This window comes from Glycine max, chromosome 2 (genome assembly GCF_000004515.6).
Source record: "Glycine max cultivar Williams 82 chromosome 2, Glycine_max_v4.0, whole genome shotgun sequence".
Lineage (NCBI taxonomy): Eukaryota > Viridiplantae > Streptophyta > Magnoliopsida > Fabales > Fabaceae > Glycine > Glycine max.
The window spans coordinates 35,085,362-35,095,232 of record NC_016089.4 but is presented as its reverse complement, the minus strand read 5'-3'; the positions used below and the strand labels follow the sequence as shown (position 1 = coordinate 35,095,232).

The 9,871-nt window shown below is 39.1% G+C and overlaps 1 non-coding gene across 1 annotated transcript; it reads right to left on the bottom strand.

The window, feature by feature from the left end:
• Nucleotides 1-3,688: 3,688 nt before the first annotated feature.
• On the bottom strand, nt 3,689-3,795 carry LOC113001077 (small nucleolar RNA R71). Its single transcript, XR_003266408.1, has one exon. It is a non-coding gene; the product is annotated as a small nucleolar RNA R71 (small nucleolar RNA).
• Nucleotides 3,796-9,871: the final 6,076 nt, after the last annotated feature.

The following is a 9,871-nucleotide window of genomic DNA, read 5'->3' as shown; positions in this document are numbered from 1 at the left end:
TCATTGGGATCTCTATGGAGAAAGAAGGAGGAAGTGTAGAAGAAGAAGGTGTTGGTGCCTCTGATGATGCTGAAGTGGAAGGGGCCTCAGATCTCTCCCCTCTGGCCTTCCTGGGTCCTCTGAAAGTTACTGTTGGATCATCAACATTCCAATAGTTCTTCTTAATATAAGCCAAATTAATGGCAGTCCAGGGATCTAGAGTTAGACTGAACTCCACTAGCCTTACATAAAGCTGTAATCAAGGCCGGGAATCCATGTCTGGATGTGTCATGCTGAGCAGTAAGGGAGATGAGGTACCCCACATTCATGTCCATCTTCATAATGATGCCATAAATGAGTTTGGACCTATCAAGAGTGACATCAGAAGTATGGGAGGTAGGAATCAGGTTAGAGAAGGAAAAAACACTCTATGTCTGAGCTAGGGTGGTCATGTTCTTCCTCAAAATCTTCAGGGGTTGCCCATCAGCATTAAGCTCGAATCCCCTACCTGGGATACAGATCTTAGCAGCTAATTCCTGAGGATCAGGCCTTAGGAGTGAAAATCTAGAATAAGCACAGAGTGATTCCCCCTCTTCCACAATAACAGGGGTCTTCAAGAAAGTATTAAGCGTATCCTCATCAAACTTAATCAAGTGACCTCTCACCCTCACCTGCTTAGGTGATTTATCCTCGGGGTCAAGGAGGTTGACGTAGAATTCCTTCACAATGGCAACATCAATGTTGCCATCCCCAAAGTCAGTCAACTCCTCGTCCCAGTGGCGTCTTTCAAGTTCCTCCTTGAACTCATCGAACTTGTATAGTAGACCACCACGTTCCTCTCTGGCAGAAGCTTCCTAGGCATAATAATGTCTATGTATCTTTCCCAAGCCTCTTGGGATGTGAATCTTGATTTGTCAAATCTAACTTGGGTGGGTGTAGATGGTTCCTTTCTTTTCCTAGAAGCCATCTACAAAATATAAGACAAAACACATAAGATTATCACAGGTTTATTCTCAAGAAATCAGAAAAATTAAATTGAAAACTGAGCCGGGTGCTTAGCATAGCATGCTAGCGCTTAGCGCGCCTTATGAAATTAACACAAGCGCTAAGCGCAACAAGATGGCGCTTAGCTCAAAGACACAGAAAACATTTTTTATGTAGAATAGGCTTAGTGCACAGGGGCATTGATGTGCCATTATTTTCTCCTATTTTCTTAACCCTTTTTGCACCATTTTAAGTACTGATTAGTCTTAATTGTCAAATTAAATAGGAAATTTTATAATTTGGGCCCATTCAGCTAATTCGATGTTTTTAATCTAATTTCAGGAATTAATGAAGCATTGGGCTTGAATCTAGAATTGGGCTTGAGCTTGAATCCAGAATTGGGCTTGGACTTGAAGAGGGCAAACTATTTTATTCTACAAAATTTTATCTTATCTAGACTTTATCTTATCTAGATATTATCTAGATTTGATCTCATCTAGATATTATTTCATCTAGATCTTATCTAGATTTGATTTTATTTTATTTATGGGCTTGGATTTAAAACAGATTTGTAACCTTTGGGGCTGGAAAATCTATATAACAACACCAAGGTTCTAGTTTAGGCATTCTCTTCTCTCTCTCTCTCTCTCCTGTTTTTGTTTTTTAGTTTTAGGCTTTTCTTAGACACTTTTTCGTTTTGCAATTCCAATTTTGACTTTTCGTTTTAGCAATAAAATTTCATTCTTCAATCTATAATTTCGTTCTCTATTGATTAATGGAAGGCTAAGTCTCCAGCGTTGCTTTCTCTTGAGGATCAAGCATAGTTCTCTTTGAGGTTCTGTTATTACTGTTAAATTCTGTTCAGTTTTTCCTCTTCACTAATTACTCTGAATTTGTTGCTATTAATTCATGCATGCTTAGTGCTTGATTAATTGTCTCTGTGCTTAATTACGTTCATGCTTAATGATCGTTTATGATTAATTGGTGTATGTGTTGCTTAATCACATAATGAATGTCTTATGTTAAATTTCGCTTAGTAATTTAATTTAGGGTTGGATTAAGTGGTTGAACTGGTAAAGGATAAACTCTCGTAACCTAGGATAAGAGACTTGCTTGTGAATCAAGGGGAAGCAACATGTTTTTAATTATGATATTTTCTAATTCAATTTTACTCGCTGTTTAATTTATAAAAACAAACAAACCCCCCCTCCCCGAATTCGTTACTATTCTCCTACTATCTGTTATGAACGTTTGGTTGATCATTGCTCGTTGGGAGACAACCTAGGATCACTTCCTAGTTACTGCATTTTAATGTTTATTTGAGTCAGGTATGGCCTCGATCAAATTTGGCGTCGTTGCCGGGGATCAGTGTCCAAAGGTTCATAATAGCTAGTGTCGTGTTAGTGTTTAATTCTTGTGTTAGTGTTTAATTCTTTCGTGTTGTGTTAGTGTTGTTTAGTACCTTGTTATTTTGTTTAGTGTGTGTTCTGTTTTAGTTTTTCTGTTCAGCGCTTCCCCTGTTTCAGTTTTTGTGTTTTGTTGTGAATAGTGTTTTGTGACAGATTTAGCGACCACTTTTGCTTGCGGCAAAATAGAGTAGTAGTGGAAATCATGTAGCAACGGATTTTAGCGACCACCCTTGCTGAATTATTTGGGATTTTTTGTTTTAGTAGCTAGAGTTGTTATTTTTGGATGAATATTTTTTTGTGGTAACTTCTTTTAATCCATATTTTGTGGGAAAAATAGCTAGAGCCTTTAGTTTGGTCAGATTTGAAAGTTCCAAAAAAGTAGCAAATTTGATTTTTGTCAAAACTTCAAACGGCCATAACTTTTGCTCCGGTTATCAGAATCGCTATTATTATATATGTATTTGGGGTAGAAAAAAATTTCCTACGCTGCAATAGTTGGCCATAGGCTGGCTGAGGTCTCCATCGTCCAAAAAAAGTGATTCTGTCAAAAGTTTTTTATTTTCCAAGTTATATTCTCTTATTTTTCTTAACTTATCATTTTTAGCTTCTATAGTTAGACTTTGAATTTTCGTTTGAAATTTTTTGTGCTATCTTCTCATTATTTTATAAGGGGTCTCACAAAATTTCAAGTCATTTGAATATCATTTAATGGTAGTTGTAGTTCAAACCTGCACTATTACTTGCATAAGATGGCAGCTAGTTGTGCATGCTGAATATAGTGTATGACTAGAGGCAATCCATCTAACTTACAACCCTTTGATCCTGAGATAGATAGGACATTTCATAGATTAGTTAGACGTCATTTAATTCCTTTTGAGCATCCTGAGCATTCTGTTATTGGTGATTTTGAGCATTATAGTTTTGAACATTCTGAGAATATGGCACAACCTCCACCCCGTGAGAGGACTCTAAGGGAAATGGCTGCACCTGATTTCACCTACGAAAGCTTGTGCATCCAATACCATGATGAGGATGTCCCATATATTCTTAAAACAGGACTGATCCATTTGCTTCCAAAGTTTCATGGCCTTGCAGGTGATAACCCGCACAAACATCTAAAAAAATTCCATATTGTCTGCTCCACCATGAAACCCCCAAATGTTCAGGAGGATCACATATTTCTGAAGGCCTTTCCTCATTCTTTAGAGGGAGTGGCGAAGGACTAGCTCTATTACCTTGCTCCACGATCCATCACGAGTTGGGATGACCTCAAGAGAGTATTCTTAGAAGACTTTTTCCCTGCTTCCAGGACCATGACCATCAGAAAGGATATTTCAAGCATTAGACAACTCAGTGGAGAGAGCTTATATGAATACTGAGAGAGATTTAAGAAACTATGTGCCAGTTGCCCTTACCACCAGATTTTTGAGCAGCTTCTCCTCCAATATTTTTATGAAGGACTCACTAACATGGAGAGAAGTGTGATAGATGCTGCCAGTGGTGGAGCCCTTGGAGACATGACCCTTGCTAAAGCCAGAAATTTAATTGAGAAGATGGCTTCAAACTCCCAGCAATTTAGTGTCATTAGAGGAGTGCATGAAGTAGCCACGAATTCATCTTCATCAGCCGAGACTAAGAAGCTTGAAGGTAAACTAGATCCCTTGGTTAACCTGGTAACCCAACTGGCCATGAATAAAAAATCTGCACCTGTCGCTAGACTCTGTGGTTTATGCTCCTCTGCCGACCACCACACAGACCTTTGCCCTTTTGTGCAACAATCTGAAGCAATTGAACAACCTGAAGCTTATGCTACAAACATCTACAACAAACCTCCTCAACCTCAGCAGCAAAATCAGCCACAACAGAACAATTATGACCTCTCCAGCAACAGGTACAATCCCGGGTGGAGGAATCATCCCAACCTTAGATGGTCGAATCCTTCACAACAGCAACAGCAACAACAACAGCCTTATTTTCACAATACTGTTGGCCCAAGCAGACCATACGTTCCTCCACCAATCCAGCAGCAACAACAGCAACAGCCCCAAAAACAACAAACAGTTGAGGCTTTTCTGCAACCTTCCCATGAAGAACTTGTGAGGCAAATGACTATGCAAAACATGCAGTTTCAACAAGAAACCAGAGCCTCCATTCAGAGCTTAACTAATCAGATGAGACAATTGGAAACATAGTTAAATCAACAACAGTCCGAGAATTTTGATAGATTACCTTCTCAATCTGTCCAGAATCCCAAAAATGTGAGTGCCATTACATTGAGGTCGGTAAAGCAGTGTTAAGGACCTCAACCAGTAACATCTTCTTCATCCGCAAATGAACCTGCCCAACTTCACTCTACTCCAGAAAAAGATGATGACAAAAATTTAAAGAGTAAGCTACCTAACAATTTCTATGCAGGTGAACCTTCCACTAGTAATTCTGATTTACAGAAGCAACATATCCCTCTTCCATTCCCTCCAAGAGCAATTTCCAACAAAAAATGTAAGAGGCAGAGAAGGAGATCTCAAAAACATTTAGAAAAGTAGAGGTAAACATACCTCTGCTTGATGCAATAAAGAAAATTCCAAGATATGCTAAATTCTTGAAGGAGTTGTGCACTAATAAGCGGAAGCATAAAGGAAGTGAAAGAATTAGTATGGGCAAAAATATCTCCGCATTGATTGGTAAATCTGTTCCCCAAATCCTTGAAAAATGTAAAGATCCAGGTACATTCAGCATACCTTGTATTATAGGGAACATTAAGTTTGACAATGTCATGCTAGATTTAGGAGCTTCTATTAGTGTGATGCCTCTGTCTATTTTTAATTCTCTATCTCTTGGTCCCTTGCAGTCAACTGATGTGGTAATTCATTTAGCTAATAGAAGTGTTGCCTATCCTGCTGGTTTCATAGAGGATGTCTTGGTTAGAGTTGGTGAACTGATTTTCCCTGTTGATTTTTATATTTTGAATATGGAGGAGGGATTTTCTAAAGGATCAGTTCCCATCATTCTAGGTAGACCTTTTATGAAAATTGCTAGAACTAAGATAGATGTATATGCAGGCACACTATCTATGGAGTTTGGTGATATAACTGTTCATTTTAATATTCTTGATGCTATGAAACACCCATCTGAAGATCTTTTTGTATTTCGTGTTGAAATAATTGACCATATTGTTGATGAATACATGACTGATCTTCATTCTAATCTGCATGCCTGTCACTCTTCATGCATTGAATCTGAATTTGTACTTGATCATATGTTTGAATTTGATGCTGAGAGTGAATCTGAATTTGATATTGATTACATGTCTAGTGATGTTTTACCTCTTGAGATTGATTTTATAGAGTCAGATAGAACTAACCATGTTTCAGGAAGTACACATACCTCTGACTTTCTTTATGAGGTACAGGATGAGAAACCATCTCCTTCTACCATTATCCAGCCGCCCACACCAGAATTGAAGCCTCTGCCATCAAATTTAAAATATGCTTACTTGGATGATAGCAAAAGTTTTCCGGTAATTATATCTGCCTCCCTTGCTGATAAGCAAGAGGAGAAGCTGTTGTCAGTCCTCAAGAAGCATAAGAAGGCTATAGGCTGGACCCTGGCGGACATTCCTAGTATTAGCCCATCCACATGTATGCATCGAATAAATTTAGAAGATGGAGCTAAACCAGTAAGATAGCCACAGATGGTTTTACTGGTTATATGTAAATCACTATTGCTCCTAAGGATCAGGAAAAAACCACATTCACCTGCAAAGAGTTTTGAGATGTGCGAAGCATCATCCACCTTGTGGCATGGTATAAAGTGTGCCATCTTGCTAAACCTATCCACCACCACAAAGATAGAGTCTACACCTCTTTGGGTTCTAGGAAGCCCAAGGACGAAGTCCATACTAATGTCTACCCAAGGTGCAGATGGGATGGGTAAGGGTGTGTATAGCCCATGAGGCATCACCCTAGACTTGGCTTGTAAACAAGCCACATACCTAGTGCAATGCTTATGGACATCTTTCTTCATATGGGGCGAATAAAACTTTTCTTTGAGTAAGACAAGGGTCTTGTCTATCCCAAAGTGGCCCATGAGCCCACCCTCATGGCTCTCTTTCACAAGTAATTTCCTAATGGATCCTTGGGGTATGCAAAGCTTTCCCTCTTTGAACAAATACCCCTCAGCCAAATAGAATCCATCTTGAGCCTTTTTCCCACAACTCTCATAAATGGGAGAGAAATGTTCGTCTAAGGCATACAAGTCACTAATATTATCAAATCCTAAAATTTGAGCTCCTAGGGAGCAAAACAATGTGTGTCTCCTAGAGAGGGCATCAACTACCACATTTGTTTTTCCCTTTTTGTATTTGATAACATATGGAAATTGCTCTAGGTACTCAACCCATTTTGCATGCCTCTTGTTTAACTTGCTTTGCCCTCTAATGTACTTAGGTGATTGATGATCACTATGAATGACAAATTCCTTGGAAATAAGGTAATGTTCCCAAGTTTGGAGGGCTCTTATTAAGGAATAAAGCTCTTTATCATAGGTGGGGTAGTTGAGGGTGGCACTATGAAGTTTTTCACTAAAATAAGCAATAGGGTGCCCACATTGTAACAATACAGTACCAACTCCCACTTTAGAGGCATCACATTCTAGCTCAAAAGTTTTAGAAAAGTCAGGAAGAGCTAGAACAGGTGCCTTAGTAAGCTTTTCTTTGAGCAAAGCAAAGGCTTGCTCTTGTTTTTCACCCCAGGTAAATGCCACATTCTTCTTCACCAGCTCATTGAGAGGCGATGCAATTGTAGTGAAATTAGGAACGAACCATCTATAGAAGCTTGCTAACCCAGGGAAGCTCCTAATATCTCCCACACTTTTTGGGGTGGGCCATTCTTGGATGGCCTTGATTTTCTCAGGGTCCACTTGGACCCCATTTCTACCAACTACAAACCCTAAGAAAACTATATTATCTACACAAAAAGTACGCTTCTCTATATTTTCATAGAGAGTGTTTTTCCTAATTATTGAAAGAACTTGCCTAAGATGTCCTAAGTGATCATCTAGGCTCCTACTGTACACTAAAATATCATCAAAATAAACAACTACAAATCTACCTATGAAATCCCTTAAGACAAGATGCATAAGCCTTATAAAGGTGCTTGGTGCATTAGTGAGCCCAAAAGACATCACTAGCCATTCATTCAAACCATACTTGGTCTTGAAAGCGGTTTTCCACTCATCACCCTTTTTCATCCTGATTTGGTGATAACCACTTTTTAGATCAATTTTTGAAAAGATATTGGCACCATGCAACTCATCAAGCAAATCATCAAGTCTAGGAATAGGGTGCCTATACTTTACAGTGATGTTGTTGATGGCCCTACAATCTGTACACATTCTCCACGTGCCATCCTTTTTGGGCACCAACAATACTGGCACAACACATGGACTTAGGCTCTCATGGACCCAGCCCTTCTCCAACAATTCTTTAACCTGAGACTCTATCTCCTTAGTCTCCTGAGGGTTAGTCCTATAGGCTGGCCTATTAGGAAGTCTTGCTCCTGGGACTAAATCTATTTGGTGTTCTATTCCCCTTAAAGGATGTAGCCCAGGGGGTATCTCTTTGGGAAATATATCACCAAATTCATGTAAGAGTTCTTGGACCTTTGGGAGTAAGGTCTCAAATGTAGGAATTGTGGCAGTGCTAAGGGATGTTTTCCTTGATAAGAGAAGGTAGAAAGATTATTTATGAAGGAGTGCTCTTTTAATATCACTTTTTGTTTCAAAATGATTTTCCTTCTTAACAATCTTCTTGGAGGAATCCTTTCCCTCTTTTTCCTTCCCCCTGGCCTTTGAAGACAAGGCCTTACTATCCTTCTTTTTCTTCTGTTTTTCTAATTTTTCTTCCCCATCCCTCTTATGTTTCATAGTTAGTTGATCTTTGGCCACCTGTGAAGGTGTTTGAGGATGCAACACAAATTTAATGCCAAGAAGGGAAAGGGTAATCTCATTAGTTAGGCCATTGTAAATGATCTTCCTATCAAATTTCCATGGCCTTCCTAAAAGAATATGTCCTGCCTCCATGGGAACTATATCACAATTAACTTCATCCTCATATGTCCCAATGGAGAAAGGTACCTTCACTTGTTGGTTAACTGTCATTTCCCCTTGCTCATTGAGCCATTGAAGTTTATAAGGTTTTGGATGGGGAATGATAGTGAGGTTCAACTTGGAAACTAATCTTGTGCTACAAAAATTGCAACAAGATCCACTATCCACAATGAGAGAACAAGTTTTATCTAAAATTTTGCATCTTGTATGAAAGATGTTCTCTCTTTGGGATTGAGATAGATCACAAGATTGACCTCCAAGGAGCCTTCTAATCATTAAGAGGTCACCTTCTTCATGGGGGTAGACTTCCTCACTAGACTCTTCACCCCTTACTTCATCTTCACTTCCACTAGAAGAAGGGCAAGTAGTCTCCTCTTGACTACTATAAATGTCTTGACCCCTCATGATCATGGTTTTCTTTGTGGGGCATTGAGAGGCAATGTGACCTCTCCCAAGACATTTGAAGAATTTATTGTTGCTAGTCTTGTCTTGGGAACTAGTCTTAGGGGTGTATTTCTCTATGGTCTTACCCTTATCTTCGTTGGGTTTAGAAGGTGCAGCCCCTAAAATTCCATGGGCTTGGTCCTTCCTTGGATAAGAGTGAGAGCCATAAGATTTTGAAGAAGGCTTTCTTTTAAGTTGTTGCTCCACTCTTATACAAAGTTGGACTAGCTCATCTAGGTCCCTATATGGAAGGAGTTCAACCTTTTCCCTCATTTCCATATTAAGTCCACTAAGGAACCTAGCTATGCTTGTTCTTTCCTCTTCCCTAAGTCCAGCTCTTAAAAGGAGTAGTTCCATTTGTTGTCTATATTCTTCAACACTCATACTCCCTTGTCTAAGCCTTTGGAGCTTGTCCATAAGCTCCCTCTCATAGTAGGAGGGAATGTGTCTCTTCCTAAGGGCACTCTTAATATCATTCCAATACTCTACTAGAGGATCCCCATGAATCCTTCGTTCCCTAACAAGGGAAGTCCACCAATAGAGGGCATACCCTTGAAAGCTAAGGGTAGCCAATGGAACTTTTCTCTCTTCGCTAATATGATGGCAAGCAAAGAGTTGTTCAACCTTCATTTCCCAATCTAAGTAGGCCTCAACATTGTCTTTTCCATGGAAATATGGGAGGCTAATGTTAACCTCTTGAGACCTTCTATCATTTTCTCTTCTTTGGGAGTGATGTTTAGTATGTGAACTATGGCGCCCTCTATAATAGTCGTTAAGTTCTTCACTTAAACTCTTGCAAGAGTCATGACTACTAAAGGAGACATGTTTTTCTCTTTTCATTTCTTTCATTATTTTTCTTCTTTCTTCCTCTCTTATTTTCTCTCTTTCATCTTGACATATTTCTTCCACTCTTTTTTTTACCTTTTTCTTTTCTCTCTTGTTTTTCTTTC